The 20126-nt window shown below is 44.8% G+C and overlaps 1 protein-coding gene across 2 annotated transcripts in view; it reads left to right on the top strand.

Moving 5' to 3' along the window:
- Positions 1 to 11548: 11548 nt before the first annotated feature.
- BRINP1 (BMP/retinoic acid inducible neural specific 1) overlaps positions 11549 to 20126 on the top strand; it is a 214928-nt gene continuing 206350 nt past the window's right edge. The window contains exon 1 of one of the 2 annotated variants that reach the window (XM_083161031.1): positions 11549 to 11883. The gene's annotated coding sequence lies outside the window, so the exon portion shown is untranslated. The remainder of the gene's footprint in view (positions 11884 to 20126) is intronic. The other variant, XM_083161030.1, reaches the window with a different exon arrangement.

Here is a 20126-nt window from a genome sequence, read left to right on the forward strand (position 1 = left end):
TACAACATGCTTTTAAAACATGCAGTACAAAGAGCTAGAATTAAATGGTGAAAGAAATCTTACACAATGCCATTAGATAGAAAAATCTGATTTCCAGATTTTTCTAAACATTATATATATATATATATATATATATATATATATATATATTGTATATTTATTTGAAAACCTGCTGCATTCATGTGGGTTTTATACCTGCTTTCACTGTTTTCCCCTGAAGACTCTTTGTAGACACTTTGCTCAACTACTGCAGTTGAATAAAATAATATGACTGTGGGGGTATGAAAGTTGTGTTGGTACAGGGCTGCACAACTAGCAATGTCCCTATTAAAGGTGTGTACACGGGATGCAGTCAAAATCCCGATAGGGTCAAAATCCTGAATGGGTCAAAATCCCGACAAGACAAAATCCCGACAAGGACAAAATCCCGACACTTAAAATCTCGACAAGGACAAAATCCTGACATTTAAAATCCAGACAAGGTCAAAATACCGACATATAGAATGTACAGGTGAAACAGTCAACATGACTTTCGGTCGACAGGTCGCGATGTCGACATGGGTTTTTTCACTGTTTTTATGACCCGACAGGCGGTATTTCACGCCCTACCATCCACTAGGGCGTGGTGGGAGAATAACATAGTGTGCCGAGCGCAGCCTGAAGCACTGCGAGGTGCTGTGGTTCACTTCCAACTGTGTCCATGTCGACTGTGTCAACATTCGGGTAAAAAAACAGTTAAAAAAAAACCATGTCGACGTCGCAACCTGTCGACCAAAAGTTATGTTGACTTTTTCACCTGTACACTCTATATGTCGGTATTTTGACCTTGTCGGGATTTTAAATGTCGGGATTTTGTCCTTGTCGGGATATTAAATGACGGGATTTTGACCTTGTCTGGATTTTGTCCATTCGGGATTTTGACCCTGTCAGGATTTTGACCGTCGGGATTTCACACCGAATCCGTGTACATGGTGCAATATTGTCGCTGACCAATTTTGGCTTAATATCTCTCAGCAATATATTGCTCATTGTACCGTTTTCATCAGCGACCGGCTATTTTTAGCCATAATCACAGAAGCATGACCCGACGACCAGCGACCATTAAGGGCTGGCTGCGGGAGCGCACTCCTAGCGATTTATCTCCCACAACACAGAAAACACCACACTGGCGATATCGTCCCTCAGCGACCATTCAGCCAGCGATAATGGCTTAAATTGCCCCGTGTGTACACTGTACAGGGCTTAAGGATGGGAGTTCTATTTCACATGGGATGTTGGTTGCTATGGGCAACCAATCAGAATCTATATATTTATTTAGCACCTTCTAGAAGATAATTGATATTATCTGATTGGCTCCCCACATCCCATGTGAAACTCCCGTATCAGTTAATGCGCTCTCTACTTCTCCATAAGGACGTATTTTACAAAGCTTTGATAGTGATAGTTTTTTAGAACGGTGGCAGAGCCGTAATTAGGGGTATGAAAAAGTTCCATCCGCCACAGAGCCCGCAAGGGGATTTTTTTGCGATCGCCCCTTTGTCGGGGTACCGGCGGCCGGGATTCCGATGTCAGTATACTGACCGTCGAGATCACGACCGTCGGCCAGTCATACCACACCCAGATATAATGTATAGAATCTTTGTATCTATTAACACTTGTTTAAGGGACCTGGTATATACCGATTCACATCAGTCTCAACCCCATGTGTCTCTTCACCCCTCTCTGGAAAGCCCCCCTTGCAAATCCTGCGTTTGCCCCTGGAATACAATTTTTCCTCACTTTCCTCTCCATATATATGGGGGGAGATCAAACAATGGAAAGAGATAAAGTACCAACCACTCAGCTTCTGTCATTTTTCTAGTCCAGCTTATAAAATTACCAGTGGCATAACTAGGGCCCCGCCCTAGCGGTAGTGTGGTGGAGAGCCGGTGCCACCGCGGCATAGGAATGGCCTGATTTCTCACTAGGGGTGGCAACTATCATGGGCGGCCGGCTGTGACCAGAGAGCCTCCGCAAGCCAGGCAAGCAGAAGTGACAGCCAGGCAGAGAGCGGTGGGCTGCCCGGCTGTCCCCAGAGCATGTTCGTGGCTTTCTGAAATCTCCTTGCGAGCCAATCAGAGCTCCAAACGGTTTGGCGAGTCGGCAGGAAATTTCCAATACCCGCGAACCTGCTCTGGGGACAGCTGGGCAGCCCACCGCTCTCTGCCTGGTTGTCACTGGTATCAATTCCACCTATCTGCTGTGGCCCGGGCAACGCCTTGATAAATCTCCATCTTGGTTAGACAATCATGCAAGTGGGTTTCGATAGTGGAAATGTCCTACTCATATATGGGAAAGGTATCAGGGACTCATTTATAGTTGGAATTATTTTGTGTAAGATATGGTGTACCAACACGTGTATGCTTCTGAGTTTGCCGGCTTGTGTCCCTTTATACTGGTGTCTTGGCTATATTGTATAAAGGTACAGCCATTTGGACTTCTGCAAGGGAAGAATATTCCCACTTTATTATAAGGAGATGTGGAGGTGTTCATATTTTATTATATTTTATATTGCAAATGATAATTTTTCTTTCCATGTAAAATGTCAAACTAATATTCTTTGTTGGTTCTATGAGATTTCATTACATTAGTCCAGTGGTTCTCAAACTTGGTCCTCGGGACCCCACACAGTTCATGTTTTTCAGTTCAACCGACAGGTGCACTCATTACTGACTGACATATTTTAAAAGATCCACAGGTGGAGCTAAATATTTTACTTGATTCTGTGAGGAGACCTGCAAAACATGCACTGTGTGGGGTCCTGAGGACCAACTTTGAGATCCTGTGCACTAGTCTATTGTATGAAAATAAAGTAACGTGACTAGCACTATTGGGGCAGTACAGATGGTGTAGCATTAATGCCTCACTGCACTGGGGTCATGGTTTTTTGACACCTAATGCCTAACTGTGTGGAGTTTGTACATTCTTCACCTGCTTGCTTGGTTTCCTCCCACTATTCAAACATATACTAGTAGGTTAATTGGCTCCCAACAAAAAATGAACCCTAGTGTGTGTGTTCATATACATGCGTTTATGGCAGACTAGATGAGGCAAGTGGTTCTTATCTGCTGTCAAATTCTATTTATTTTGTTTATTGACAGTTTCTTATATAGCGCACACATATTCCGCAGCGCTTTACAGAGTATAGTTGAACATTCACATCAGACCCTGCCCCAGTGGAGCTTACAATCTATATTCCCTACCACATGTACATGCACACACAGACATTGTAGGTTTTTTTTTTTTTGGAAGCCAATTGACCTACCAGTATATTTTTGGAATGTGGGAGGAAACCGGAGTACCCGGAGGAAACCCAAGCAGGCACGGGGAGAATATACAAACTCCGCACAGTTAGGGCCATGCTGGGAATCTAACCCATGACCTCAGCGCTGTGAGGCAGTAATGCACCGGCCACATCCCTGCACAATCCTTAGGCATAACTGTACTCAACTGCATGTCTGCCAAATGTGTGCAAATTTAAATGGGCTCGCCCTTCCCATGTTTTCACAGTGAGGCAAAATCAGAATGGGGAAATTGGAAAAAAAATATTGGTTGAATTTGTCATTTTTTTTGTAGTATTTACCATGAGAGCTCCTTTATTGCATTAATTTTTGTGCTGTAGACTTTTGCGAATCACCAGTTGTGAAGTGCGTCAGTGTTCACATAATCTTTCAGTTATTTCTGCAAATCAAGACAATGCACTGCAACATATTTTGAGCGCAAATCTAGAAATGATAGACTAGGGCAGTGGTTTTCAATCTGTGGTACTGGTACCCCTGGGGGTACTTTGCAGACCAGTTGGGGTACTTGAAAATAATATTGGTAATGACGGAAGAAGAAGTCTCCAGATGGCGGAAGTAGTTTCCTATTGTCATGGAGACGAACCACGTTGCATCACTTCCAGTTCCGTCTGCAGTGTCATCAGCATCTCTTCGTGCTTTTGCCCGACCAGCAATCCACTGGGAGTTACCCACGGTGCCCTCACCCATCAGCGATCATCTGCATTCACTGACACGGGTGGTGGAAGCAGCTGCATTAATAATACAGGCATCAGCAGGAACCACGGAGACAGCACACAGCCAGCGGTCAGACACAGAGGGGCCCAATTTCTGACAGCACACTACTCCTCCGCTAATTCTTTACTTACATAAGTACTGTGGATATTTCAGACTGAGAAGAGGGGTACTTATAAACAGGAGACCTCAGCTCATACATACTGTACATACATACATACAGACATAGAAGAATAGAATTTGATGGCAGGTAAGAAGAACCACTTGGCCCATCTAGTCTGTCCTAAACACATGTGCATGCACGAAGTAGGGTTAGATTTTGCAGGAAGCCAATTACCCTACCAGTATACTTTTGGACTGGGGGAGGAAACCAAATACCCGGACTGAACCGATGGAAGCATTGGTTAGGACATGGGTCTTCAAACTGTGGTCCTCCAGATGTTGTGAAACAACAAATCCCAGCATGCCTTGCCACAGTTTAAACACTCCCTTATAGCAAAACTGTGGCACCATCCGTACTGCCCGTATATATAACACATGGTGGGGATAGAACCCATGACCTCAGCGCTGTGAGGCAGTAATGCTAACCATTACACCATCCGTACTGCCCTGTATATATAACACATGGTGGGGATAGAACCCATGACCTCAGTGCTGTGAGGCAGTAATGCTAACCATTACACCATCCGTACTGCCCCGTATATATAACACATGGTGGGGATAGAACCCATGACCTCAGCGCTGTGAGGCAGTAATGCTAACCATTACACCATCCGTACTGCCCGTATATATAACACATGGTGGGGATAGAAACCATGACCTCAGCGCTGTGAGGCAGTAATGCTAACCACTACACCATCCGTACTGCCCTGTATATATAACACATGGTGGGGATAGAACCCATGACCTCAGCACTGTGAGGCAGTAATGTAACCATTACACCATCCGTACTGCCCCGTATATATAACACATGGTGGGGATAGAACCCATTACCTCAGTGCTGTGAGGCAGTAATGCTAACCATTACACCATCCGTACTGCCCCCATATATATAACACATGGTGGGGATAGAACCCATGAGCTCAGTGCTGTGAGGCAGTAATGTAACCATTACACCATCCGTACTGCCCGTATATATAACACATGGTGGGAATAGAACCCATGACCTCAGCGCTGTGAGGCAGTAATGTAACCATTACACCATCCGTACTGCCCAGTATATATAACACATGGTGGGGATAGAACCCATGACCTCAGTGCTGTGAGGCAGTAATGCTAACCATTACACCATCCGTACTGCCCCGTATATATAACACATGGTGGGGATAGAACCCATGACCTCAGCGCTGTGAGGCAGTAATGCTAACCATTACACCATCCGTACTGCCCCGTATATATAACACATGGTGGGGATAGAACCCATGACCTCAGCGCTGTTAGGCAGTAATGCTAACCATTACACCGTCCGTACTGCCCCGTATATATAACACATGGTGGGGATAGAACCCATGACCTCAGCGCCTGTGAGGCAGTAATGCTAACCATTACACCGCCCGTCCATGCATCCTTGGGATAATTTATATTTGTAGATTAGCCAGAAAGAGATGTTCTGGGTGAATATTCTGCATTTTGTATTTGATAAATATGCCCCTAATGCTGACATACAATAGGCTGGGGCCTTCCCCTCGAATGTTAACCCTTAAATAATTTCCTTAATATGGCGAGGACATGATGTGTAGAGCGCTACATAGTTCCAACATTGCAGTGTACGAATACCGGGCTCCTGTGATAGTAATAAAGGATGACGGTGGCGGAAACACACCAATATGTAAAACCTGGGTACTCTCATACAACTTATAATACTTTAAAAATACAAACATTGAATACTTGTTCATCCGCTGGTTACATTTTCTCATAAAATTGGCTTTCATGCAGCTTTTACATTGTTTGCCACATATATTGAAAATAAAGACCTTGGGCCAGATGCACTAAGCTTCAAAAGTGATAAAATGGAGAGTGATAAACAACCAACCAATCAGCTCCTACCTGACATTTTTCAAACACAGTCTGTGACATGACAGGCAGGAGCTGATTGGCTGGCTGTTTATCACTCTCCATTTTATCACTTTTGAAGCTTAGTACATCTGGCCCCTTATCTGAAAATGCAGATATCCATAGGGATCATTCTGCCTTATAACCAATGCAGGTTGAAAAAATGCCTAGTGTGTGTGTGTGTCCCTGGGTTTGTATGTGTGTGTCCCTGGGTAAAATGAGCTGCCTGGGCCCTGGGAAGCTGTACCCACAGCACCCCCCTGTTGGCGGCGCTGGGTCCCGGTGATGACACATTTACTGATATCGTTCAGTGTGTACACTAAATCATTTTAACCATATCGGTGGTGCCCCTGGTCTTTTATTGTGTATGGGGCTTAGGGGGGTATTCAATCCCCGACGCTATTTCTGACGGGGGAAATAGCGGTGGGCGCCTATTCAATGCTGTCCGACAGCATTGAAGAGGCAGATGGACAGAACGGGCCTAACTTTAAAAGTTGTTGGGCCCGTTTTGTCGATAACGATAACCGTTTACGTGGACACGCCCCCTTTTCGCCGATCGATAGGTGGGACATTGAATCCCGCCTGGCGATATGTGGTCGAGCAAAACGAAAATGGGCCAGGGTCACGGCTGTCGGGACGGATCGACAGTCCTGACCCAGGATTGAATACCCCCCTTAAGGTGTAATCGGGGAGATTTCGGGACTGTTCTGTGAGTTACGGAGATTGCTGCTATTTCAGGGATTATCACTGACATTCTGTGAGTGTTGTGGAGAATGGGTGTGGTGCATTCTCCCCTGAAAACGCTGTTTATGGTGTCACAATTATTAGAACTCGTAACCAGAAATAAGATACTGGGAGGGATTCAGGTGTGGGCAGTAGTGGATCTGGCGGGATGTAGTTATAATCCCGACCGCTGAAATCCCGACACTTTCTCCCTATGTGGGTGTCCACGACACACCCATAGAGGGAGAATAAATTAATGTGCCGAGCGTAGCGAGTAGGGATGCCAATCCCGGGGCATTTTTTCAATCCCGGAATTCGGGATTGAAAAATGCCCAATCTCGGGATTCCCGGGATCCCGGGCTTGGCATCCCTAATACAAAAACCTCCCCGGGCACCCCGCATATTTGCTTACCGGGCAGGTGGGTGATGAGCCGGGCGGGCGGGTGATGAGCCGGGCGGGTGGGTGATGAGCCGGGCGGGCTGGTGGGCGATGAGCAGGGAGGGTGGGTGTGCGATGAGCCGGGTGGGTAGGCGGGCATTCGGGCTGACAATGGAGCCAGGCGGGCTGTTGAATCAGACAGCCAGGGCGGGAGGGCAGCACGCGTAGGACGAGGCCGCTGTGTGGGCTGCGCAGCGTGACCTGTGATGTTGTCACACTGCGCAAACCCACACTGCTGGGGACTGGAGAAGCCGGGCAGAGTCTGAGCCCCCTCTCAGACGCTGGCAGGCATTAGACTGCGCATGCGCAGTCTAATCTCGAAATCCCAGGATTGGAAACTCCAATCCCGGAATTGAAATCCCAGTGTTTTAGTGGCCAAATCCTGGGATCCCGCCGATCCCGATCCCGGGATTGGCCACCCTAGTAGCGAGACACCGGGCCCGCTGCGTGGCAAGTGCAGCGAGCCCACAAGGGGGGGCGATCCACGTGCCCCCCTTGTCAGATTTCGGCGGTCGGGATTCCGGCGTCAGGATTTTAAATCCAGGAATTCCGACTGCCGGGATTTCGTATCAAACCCGATCTGGCACTATTGCACCTTTATTCTAATGCTGACGGGTACCTTATTGTGATGCGCACTGTGGTGCGAATCTGCTGATGTGTGTACAAATACATACTATTGGTGCATCACCGGTCTTATGCCCACCCACACTGAGCGATTCAGTGCCACTTTCGATTCGATCTGGACTATAAAGTTACTGGCACCCTATCAGTCATCTATATCGATTCAATAGTGACGGCTGCCAGGGGCAAACGCAGGATTTTCAGAAGGGGGTTTCCAGAGGGGCGGAGCAAAGCACGGAGATGGACACTTAGGTGACCCAGTATATGACGAGTCAGTTAAAGTATTATAGATAGACCAAATGTATATAAATAATAATAATAATTTTATATATATATATATATATATATATATATATAAATAAAAATTTTGTGTGTCAACAGCAGTGTAGACCCCTGAGCGTAGCAATGTATTGGGGCCCCTACCGATCCTCCAGCGGTAGGGGTGGGGAAAGCTTTGATGTCCCGCGGGTGGTAGGAGGTATTATATCAACCGCTCTGCATGTAGGGCCTGGATCAGTAATTTCCACTAATTACCCCTTTACTGCACAGATGGTGAGAGATGAGGTGGGAGAAGGGGGCACTGGGCTGAATGAAGGGGCCCTGATACATAACTTCCAGGGTGGTAGAGGATGTTTAATATGCAGAGGAGGGGTGTATAGTGGAGTGGGCTTATTATTCATAATTTTCTGGTGGGAGGACAGCTTGCTTGACTGCTGATATCTCCAGTTCCCGGAAATAGATTTCTTAGATTTTAATGGAATTAAAAAACTAGATAATCCCACCTACAAAATGGTATTGGGGACTAGGGGATCAGAGTTCAGGAGGCAGAGCAATCCGCCAACGAGTATATAAAACTACATACCAGTTGTGTGGAGGAGCTGGAGCAGTAACCAGCTGCTGGAAGGCTGATATCTCTGGTTCTGGGAACAGTAATGACAAGCTACTAGTGTCCATCAAAGGGGGAGAGTCCCAGCTTTTGGAATATATCCTCAGAAAAACTCTCAGTCAGACAGAACCTGAAATATCTGACTGGGAAGAGCAATTAACAGGCTTGGATGGGGACCACTGCTATGAAGTCAGATATCTCCGGTTCCCAATGGCCGATTTTTAAAATTCTTGTACCCATGGAAAGAGGGGACCTTCAGCTTTCAGCCTATCATCATTAGACTCCTGGGGGGGTTATGGGTACTCAGAAACCCCCCTGTGTGCGCTACTGGCTGCCAGATCGGCCCATGTGCACGCCTCATAAGACATTGCGCAGAATGTCAGATCGACCATGGCCACCAATCACAGTGCATTTTTAGATGCAGTCACTAACACGACATTGATTTTGACTGATTGCACCCCCAGTTATCGCCTAGAACCTTGATGGCTAACCTTGACAATCCAGCTGTTGTTCAACTAGCATGCTCTGCATCAGATTTAGCCAAAATAGCAAATCTGAAGGAGAGCATGCTGGGATGTGTAGTTCAACAACAGTTGGAGTGTCAAGGTTAGCCATCAAGGGCCTAGAACAGGGGTTGGCAAACCTGTCCTCAAGATCTACCAACGGTGCATGTTTTCCAGGCATCCTGTGAATCTATAGTAGGAATGAATGCAGCAGGTTTTAAAATGTGACAGTTAGTAATGACTACAGCTGTGCACCAGCTAGGTGACCAGCGGCATAACTATAGCACCGCCATAGTTACACCCCCCCCCAATCTCCCGCAGACTTACCTATCTCGCTGGTCCCGGCGGCTCCGTTCTTCTGCTGAGGACCACCACAAAATGGGCGCCCCCATATAGCACACAGTTCTCTGAAACTGTCTGCTGTATGGTGGCGGCCATTTTGTGGTGGTCCTCAGCAGAAGAAGATTGGAGCCGCCGGGAACAGCGCGATAGGTAGGGCTGCAGGGGATTGGGGGGGGGGGGGTTTGCATTGGTCGGCGGGGCGGCGGGGGATTGGGGGTGCTTGGCGGGGCGGCGGCGGGGGGGGCCACCTAACGGCGGGGGGGCGCCCAAAACTTAGTTACGCCACTGTGGGTGACCTGGAAAACGTGGACCGTTGGTAGATCTCGAGGACCGGTTTGGCCACCCCTGGCCTAGAACATCCTTTGCGATTGCTTGCGCCAAGATAAAACAAGCAGCACCAAATTTGGTGCTTGAAATAAAGAGGGACAAAGGATTTTGTTCCAAGGTCACAAGAGACTGACATTGACATCAGCCTATAGCAAGTCGGTGCAGAGATAGTGGGTGAGATTTAATGGGATGATAGATTCAAAAAGTGAGAGATTTGGTGAGAAATCTCCAGTTTTTTTTAAAGCGGCAATCATTTACACTGCAAAATCAAACTGGTTTTGCAGTGTAAATGATTGCCGCTTTAAAAAAAACTGGAGATTTCTTCCCAAATCTCTCACTTTCTGAATCTCTCATCCCATTAAATCTCACCCAGTTTCTTCACCTGCTCAGTTCAAACAGGGGCTTTGCACAAGACACTGGCTTGCCATCCTAGGGAGCAAAAACAGCAACGTAAAGATAATTATAAATTGATAACAATATTGAATGAATAAATATGTTATCAAATATTTTTCATGATATTTAAAAAGTAGAGCTCAGGCTGCAAATGCCACCAAATACACTTGAATACAATTGCCATGATTGGTAGTTGGCGGTCATATGATACCATATTCTGTGCACTAATATGAGGCACTATGACTGGTGAATGACAGGACACCTGGCTATAATTATAATGCTATTTTATTTCCCCTCTCCTAATTGTTCATGGATATAGACACCAACACATCTTTGCATTCAGGACACAGCAGACCAGGTCGTGTGCTGTGCCTGTGCTGTGCCTGTGCTGTGCCTGTGCAGGTTTGCAGAATGAGGATGGAAGTATTTGCCAGGAATTTTTTTTTTGTTTTTAAAGATGTGTTTATCCCTGGAAATACAAAACTGTTATCAACTATGCAAATATACCTGCTGGTGTCATTACTGGTGTATGCGTGGAGCGCTGTTTCAAGTGAACACCCCTCCTATTTCAGAATGTCAGCCATCTGAGATAAGCCAGGTCTTACTGCAGCAGCAGTGTCTATAGCAGGAGAGGATCCGGAGGCTTTAGGACCCAGCGGCGCTCAGGGATTCCTTGTGTCCCAGTTCCCCAGAGAACAGGCAGCACATCACATCTCTAGACTCATTGTAAAAGGACACTTGTAGCACAGAGGCCAGTGCACATGAAATTAAATTAATTTCTATTGTGTTGGCATGCAAGGTGCTATGCTACTTATGATATAATAGTATACATATACAGTACAGTATACATGCACATATATACTGTAGTGCACCTCATTCTAAGAGCCCATGTGAGCATCATGTCTCATCTCTGCCTACCTCTTTTCCTCTGAAGCCATGTTTCCATCTCTGCTATAGCCTGTAATGATGCCCCCTGTCTTCTGGTCTCTCAGTACCCCCTCAGCCCCACTTTACTACAGTATGTGAATATTCTCTCTCTAGATCCTGACTCCTCTGTCTTCTCCTATCCATGACACATGTTCTGGCAATGAAGCCTGGGTTCAGTTTGCCTTTATCATGTCCCACCTCAATTCTGCCTCCTGCTCCCGAATCTCACAGGATATAAGGCTAAAAAAAAATCAGATCTGTGCAGCCAACTCCTCCCAGCTCTTTCCTCATTCATTACATCCCATCTCCCATCCCCCCTACACAGCCCCTCTCTTTTTTCCAGCTCCAGTCCTCATCTTGTCTGCATAAGTACAAGGAGGAAAATAGCCAGCACGTTCAATAACCACTGCCTTTTTTTAATGCTTGGGATCTCTAGAAAGGAAGGTTGTTTTCTGTCTGAGTATGACAAGGACTGCTGACAATCCAAGATTACACAGTCAGCATCCGCAGCAGCATCAGCATCAGCATCAGCATGTTAACAGCAGCCAGAGGTACCTACCTCGGATATTAACTGCACTTGGATACCTATTCTTTGCCAGAGAGGCACACTGACAGCAGGCAAGTACTGTACAGCTTTACCATTGGAGGCTGGGGGTAGATGGACATGCTTAGCACATGTATGTATATATATATATATATATATATATATATATATATATATATATATTCATGCATAAACAGGCAATGCAGGGAAGCTAATGCAGAGCCACCAAGCAGGCACACACGTCTACAGCACAGACACCTACAGGCAAATGCTTAATAACCTACCTGCTACTACCACCACCAGCATAGGAACACACACACACACACACACACACACACACACACACACACACACACACACACTTACTTTAATTAACAGTACCATCATTACCCTCTGATTAAACACTGGGCAACGTTAAGCGTTCGCACGACAGATGATGATAATAAATCCAGACCATACACGTGTGCACATTTATACCAACGCATTTGGAATGAGTGCAATCAAATTAACATGTGAGCCCCCACAGCTCATACGTGCCCACACTCCTACACCTCCCAGGCACGAATGCAGTGACATGCAGGGACACAAGAACACGTATGACACATGCTTGCAGATATTGTATGTTGCATTCCTTGCTGTGCAAGTCACATAACCTATGGCGATGCCTCTGCTCTGTCTGCTATGTGCTGTGCTGTGAGACGGAGCTGTCCCTGGTCCTGCAGCTCCGGTCCCTGCACTCAGATGGGGGAACGTGCTCGCAGCTGCTATGGAAATGCAGGGAGGATGAGCGGGTAGAATAGGTGCAATTGGGCTGCTGGATGGGCCTGGACCACTGGATGTGTATTAATTTGGGACGTGACCTCTGTGTTGGAAACCATAGAGGTTAATGACAGCATCCAGCACTGGCTGCTGCTGACCATGTTATGTATGATGTGTGATCAGTTCTATCTGCGAATAATATACTCCCCAAAGATCTAGGAGCTCTTTACATTGTTAGCAATACGAGATTTGTTCTTTGTGCTCATTAAAGTCCTCAGCTTGGTCTATAGAGTTTCCAATGCAATGATTGTAGCCAACTATTATAGGTTAGAGGAATTCTGAGATTGTGTAGCATATTGTGTTGCCTGACATTGAAAATACTGGTGCTGATAAGGATTGCAGTGTTGCAATACTACCCACACAGAACTGCAACGGTGTGCTTAAATAACTGAAAATACATTTACTTTTTCCAGGTTCCTTTATAATTTTATTTCCCAAAGCTGTCTTGGCATAGGTTGTCCATCACATCTCTGTTTGCATACAAATAGAGAAAATTATAAAAATATAAATACATAAGAAAAACAAGAATTTTTTTTTTAAACTGGCACAGTGCACAGTGAGGATGACGATGATTATGTTGGAAATGTTAAATGAAGGGCAATTGTGCTCGAAACTACAAAACTTTGTTTTGGGCATGGGAAGGCAATATACTGTATGTAACACATCAAATGTGTCTGTTATCCCCTGGTTTACAAGCTGGCTGGACACACATTGCCTCCAACAGACTCAGCAAGAGCTGGACACACATTGCCTCCAATAGACTCAGCAAGAGCTGGAGGCAATCAATAGACTCAGCAAGGGCTGGACACACATTGCCTCCAACAGACTCAGCAAGAGCTGGACACACATTGCCTCCAACAGACTCAGCAAGGGCTGGACACACATTGCCTCAAACAGACTCAGCAAGAGCTGGACACACATTGCCTCAAACAGACTCAGCAAGAGCTGGACACACATTGCCTCAAACAGACTCAGCAAGAGCTGGACACACATTGCCTCCAATAGACTCAGCAAGAGCTGGAGACACATTGCCTCCAACAGACTCAGCAAGAGCTGGAGACACATTGCCTCCAATAGATTTAGCAAGGGCTGGACACACATTGCCTCCAACAGACTCAGCAAGAGTTGGAGGCAATTAATAGACTCAGCAAGGGCTGGACATACATTGCCTCCAACAGACTCAGCAAGAGCTGGACACACATTGCCTCAAACAGACTCAGCAAGAGCTGGACACACATTGCCTCCAACAGACTCAGCAAGAGCTGGACACACATTGGGGCAGATGTATCATAGCAGCGCTTATCGCGCCGCTATGATACTTCCTGCTTCGCCTCAATAGCGAGGCGAAGCAGGAAGGGACATCGACAAGATGTATTAACATCTTGTCTGCCGAAGCGGGGGAGCGTTACCTCCCCCCTCCGGCGATGTCCCTTTCTGGAGATAGCGCATCAGTTAATACTGATGCGCTATCTCGTGTGTCCCGGCCGGCCGCACTGGGCATGCGCGGGATCTCGCTGTTCACGCGAGATCCCCAGCGCAGCCCAGACCTAACAGCAGGGACAGCGCTGTCCCTGCTGTTTAGATAGGGCTTCGCCAGCCTGATGCTGGCGAAGCCAAAGCAGGCTTCGTGCGGAACGGTCAGCGATGCTGACCGTTCATACATTCGGCCTGCTATAATTTTGATAGCAGCGCCGATATGGACAAGAGCTGGACACACATTGCCTCCAACAGACTCAGCAAGAGCTGGAGACACATTGCCCCCAACACACTCAGCAAGAGCTGGACACACATTGCCTCCAACAGACTCAGTAAGAGCTGGACACACATTGCCTCCAATAGACTCAGCAAGGGCTGGACACACATTGCCTCCAATAGACTCAGCAAGGGCTGGACACACATTGCCTCCAATAGACTCAGCAAGGGCTGGACACACATTGCCTCCAATAGACTCAGCAAGGGCTGGACACACATTGCCTCCAATAGACTCAGCAAGGGCTGGACACACATTGCCCATAGCAACATCACATGTGAAGTAGAATACACATCTTAGTAAATTTCCCCCATTGCCTCCAATAGACTATCGGTCAACAGTCACTAGGTCGACATTAGGTGGACATGGTCATAAGGTTGACACAAGCATGATGTATAAATGGAAATGGTCGACATTAGGTGGACATGGTCATAAGGTTGACACAAGCATGATGTATAAATGGAAATGGTCGACATAGATTTTTCATGCTTTATTAGTCGACATAGACACCGTATAAGTGTACCGCTTCCCCTCGAATGGCTCGCTGCACTCGCCAAGCTTCAGGCACGGTGCCTCGCTACGATCGGCACACTATTATATTCTCATTCTATTGGATAGAATGAAAAAAACACCTTTTTTTTTTAAATTGAAAAATCCCATGTCAACCTTTTTTCATGCTGATCTAATGTTTGCGTCGACCTAATGACCATGTCAACCAAATACATGTGAACCTATTTCATGGGTCGAGCGAGTAACTGTCAGTCTAATGCTTGTAGACCTAATGACCGCATCCCCCATGAGGTTTCTGTGGGTGTTAACAATTTTATTTTGGGGTGGACTCGTCCTTTGGTTGTGACAAGTTCACTTACGTAGATTGTAAGATTGCGAGCAGGGCCCTCCTACCATTTGGACTGTCTGTACTACCCAGTTCGTTTGTCGCTGTTTCCAGTTGTAAAGCGCTGCGGAATTTGCTGCGCTATATAAGAAACTGTTAATAAATAAATAATTTATGGTTTAGCGAATTTCCGAATGAAGTATTGTCTGAGGTTATATTATAATGTAAGCCAAACCAACGGGCAGTGCCAATGACAGGTATTTACCCATTTATGGCTTACCAGTGATCATATGTGAGATTCATTTAGTTATAAAACATTTCTTCCTTACCATCACTGAACATAGGTTACTAGCAAGTACAGATGTGTCCACGTACTGTATCTCTTATTCTTCATGCGATAAAAGTCATGTAATACGTAACACAAGAAGTCTGTGTGACTGTAGCGCTGGGCATATTTTTGAAAGGCATAAGCTAGGGATGGGGGCATTTTATGTGTACTATGTCGTAAGAGAATACTATGTGCTTTTTGTAGTGATAGTATATAATATAGTGCATATAACACATTGGCCACACCCCAAAAACTAATACTTGTTAATGGCTGGGTATCGTTCAATTTTATATAGCGGAGAACCATAAGGGTATTTCTATTGGCCTAGGCCTAGTCATACCAACTGCTTAATTCAACAAAAATCTCGGTAGTGTCCAGAATATTACTGGGCAATATCAACACAATAGTTTTTTTTCAGTTTTTTTCACTGTAATTTATTTAAAAATCATTGAAGGAACAGCGGTTCCGGTATGACGCTGTTACCGCAGAGTCCTAGAAGGGTTGTTTTTGGAAATCTTCTATTTCTGCTTCTGTGCATACACATACTTAACAATGCAAAGAGTATCCTATTCGCATTAAGTCTGCGGTGTGACAAGTGCCAAGTGTATGCCCAGCGCCAGTGCCTCCCAAAAATGTCTAAATTGATTAAAATGTGTACAAAGGCTTCATTTTAGTCCATATACATCTCTTTTAAGGGTCAGATGTATCAAGCTTCAAAAGTGATAAATTGGAGAGTGATAAACAATCAGCCAATCAGCTGATACCAGTCATTTTTCAAACCCAGCCTGTGACGTGGTAGGTAGGAGCTGATTGGCTATTTGTTTATCACTCTCCATTTTATAACTTTTTGAAGCTTGATACATCTGGCCCGTAGTGCATTTTAATTATGAAATATTATGTCTAAACCACATAACTAATAAATGTATCTAGATTAATATAAGCCTTCTGTATGCACATATTTTAATCAATTTAGACCCTTTTGGGAGGCCGGAACAGGACATACTGTACATTTGCCGCTTGTATCAAGACCCTGCAGGGACTGATAGAAAAAATTCCCTCCGTCCCTTAATTTTTCGTGAGATTTAAGGATTTTCTTTAATGGTAATCAGAAATGGCGTTATGGAAGCAAATTATTATCGGTGTTTTTTAACGTTTTTACGCATGCTGAATAAAGCACAATAGAGATCAATGCATTGATCCCTACTGTCCGATACTGTGCGAGACGGGTATTGGCGGAGAAGATAATTGCATTATAGTCTTCGTTAACCCTTTGCTGAAAAGCGGAGTTACGTTAAAAATGCGGAAAAAACTTGTGAATAAAATATAAACCTGATTTAAGCCCCAACGAAGCTGTTATACATATAATTATTCAACGTGATGACCGGCTAAGCATACAAAATGAAGTGAACCCCTTTTCCAATTCTCGCTATGTGTTAGAGGGTGTATTGAAGCAAGCATGAAAAATCGATATCAATAAAATGCAAGGTCAAAGTAAATAGGCAGTATAACTAATATACGTCTCCTGGTCAGCCAATCCTCATCAATCTTTACTTTGTGAAAACACTAGAATCAGGGACACAGTAGGGAGGAGGTGGTTATGAAATTAGCTCAGTGTATTACAAAAGGCTGCCAAATACAATTACCTCGTATCCTTGTGCTATTAAAGAATATTACTTTGCGTGTTGCACGACTGTTCACCTGGTAACTAAAGATTTTTTTTTTTCTAATTATTTGCAGAATACATTAGTCTTCTTGTGAGTAAGAACGCTGTGTGACTGCAGAGTAGATTTTCAATAAGTTGTGTTCTCTCAGTTCTGGGATGATCTGGTCATAGGAAATAGTGTGCGTTGGGTTCCTTGTGCACAATGCCTTGTGTATCTCTACCGCCATGTGCATATCCCTTTCTGCTTTCTGTACATTCTTTAATATACTGTATCATTATTTCAGGAAGATTTAGTGAAGGGGTTTAGTCACAAAAGGCAACGATTGCTCATTTTTGATACTGCTTTTAGAGGACATCGTCGCAATCTTTATCTAACAAAGGGATTCTTTTGTATATGCTTTCCCATTGATTCCCAATGACTTAAGTACAATTTATTTGTATGATTGAACACTGAAATACCTTTCAGCATAATATACAGTAGAAGATACTTATAGCAGTAATAATATTAATAGTCAGAGCCCCATTTTACATTATCTGTTTTTTTTTTTTTACTTTCACAGTATTTGTATCAGTGGCGTAACTATGTTGTGGCAGCCCCAGCTGTGGCTTGGGGGAGCCAGTGGTCTTGATGCGCACTAAAAAAATACCTGCTGTCCTGTACAAATACACAGTTTGCTGTCACTCAGTAGCTCAGTAGTAGTGGGTGGCGGTGGCTGTGTACTGTAGCTGCGTACCATAGGTGACAGCCCCTCCCCAGTCACCTTGCCTCCTCTGTGCCTGGGGGTTGCCGGTGCCATCACACACACTTCCGCTAGTATCCCCTGGTGATGGAAGGCTACAGTATGTCAGCGCTGTGAACGGGATGTTGTCCCTGTGATGCCGCATGGGTGCACATCACTCCTGGGGAGCTGTAGCACTATACATGTTGGCGCACAAACCAGGTAACCAGTCTACCATTGTCATGTTTTACTGAAGAAGGGGGGGAGGAGGGACTAGGGGAGGTACGGCACAAATTTTTTGGCAGGGGGAGCTAAATTTATAGTTACGCCACTATTAAACTTATCAATTTCTGATTGCAATCTGATATGTAGCCAATAACTGGAAGCTTTCATGTTAGATTTAAGGGGGATAGATGAAGTGCTGGAAAGAGTGGAGAGCTAAACCGGTGGGGAAAGCCAACAATTAGCTTGAGGTAAGATTTAATCAGGTTCATTCTATAAAATGATAGCCAGCTGATTGGTTGCTAGGGGCAACTTCTCCACTGGCCAACTTCTCCACTAATGCTTAATGCATCTCCGCCTTGGAGCAGTGGTTCATAAACATTTTTTTTATTCTGTTGGTTAAGAAAATTGGCACATAAACTTTTTTGAACTACTGTATGGTGCACTTGAGTATCAGATTTTTTTTCACGGCCCACCTAGGCCAACAGTTGAAAATAAATATTACATTTGATATGACTTCCAGCCATCAGCATTGGATTAGCCTATTACATTAACTATAAATAAGTTTAACTGGTCCTGGTCCAACAATCCAAGGCACATCTGCAAGTGTCTCAAAGCACCCCAGGGTGCCACAGTACACAGTTTGGGAGCCGCTGCATTCGAGCAATAATGGGAAATAAGTAGCTCTTGGAGCATATAGGGGGTTATTCTAGTTCACTCTTTCTGACAAATTCCTTCTTAGATGGACAAAACCATGTGCACTGCAGGGGGGCAGATGTAACATGTGCAGAGAGAATTAGATTTGGGTGAGTTGTTTTGTTTCTGTGCAGGGAAAATACTGATTGCTTATTTCTACACTGCAATATAGATCTCACTTTGAAGAAAAACCCCACACAAATTTAACTCTCTCTGCACAAATAACATCTACCCCACCTGCAGTGCACATGGTTTCGTAAGAAGGAATTTGTCAGAAAGACTGAACCAAAATAACCGCCTTAGTTACCTTTGAATATTCAATTTCAGACCTCAGCTCCTTCATGCTTAATTTCATGTTTGTTATAGCGTCTTTAAATACCTGCTAATATGTTGTTACAGATACTGTAGATGTAATTTGATTAAATGTATTGGTACGTTTTGTGTTGAGATTAAGGGTAATGTGTGGCCCTTTTGAAGGTTAGAAGTCCAACCAATGTGGCCCCTGTGGGTTTTCAGCTTACCTATGGCTACATTGTAGTGTCTGACATAAGGGGCGGGATGTATTGAAGTCCGAGTATGGCGGCTGTGCGTGAAGCCAGCAGAACTCAGCCTTTTTTTTAAAGAAGCAATCATTTACAAGGCATGGTTCGGCTGGCATCCCACACAGCCCCAGACTCAGACTTCAATACATCCCGCCCACAGTGTCTGATAGAAAACTCAATATCTTCTATCTACTAAAATTAATAAGTGGGAGCTACAGGGAAATATAATTTACTTACCTCTAGGATAGAAAATGGGGAATTGATTCAACGTTAGGTTCTTAAACCTTGATCATGTAAAAAACTTAGAAGAGACTAAAGCAGGCATGTCCAAACGATGGCCCTCCAGCTGTTGTGAAACTACAAGTCCCATCATGCCTTGCCACAGTTTTGCTATTAGGGAATGCTAAAACTATGGCAAGGCATGCTGGGATGTGTAGTTTCACAACAGCTGGAGGGCCATAGTTTGGACTTGCCTGGCCTAAAGGGTATCTTATATTTCTACCATGACTAACATGGCCATCGCTCAACTTGGATTGCCAACATTATTGTTAAAATGCAGAGTTTTTGAAATTGAACTAAGTTTGCAAAAATACAGCAAACATCACATATTTCCGAATGGAACAGGTGCAGTATAAATAGTATACGCTTTCCTCTTCACGGACAGTATTTTTGGCAAATTTATTTTGGAAGATCAGAAATCGTGGAGATCAGGAAAATAAACTCAGTCCCAGAGGGATAACAGT

The sequence above is a fragment of the Crinia signifera genome, chromosome 9, assembly GCF_055691185.1.
Source record: "Crinia signifera chromosome 9, ASM5569118v1, whole genome shotgun sequence".
In the NCBI taxonomy this organism is placed as follows: domain Eukaryota; kingdom Metazoa; phylum Chordata; class Amphibia; order Anura; family Myobatrachidae; genus Crinia; species Crinia signifera.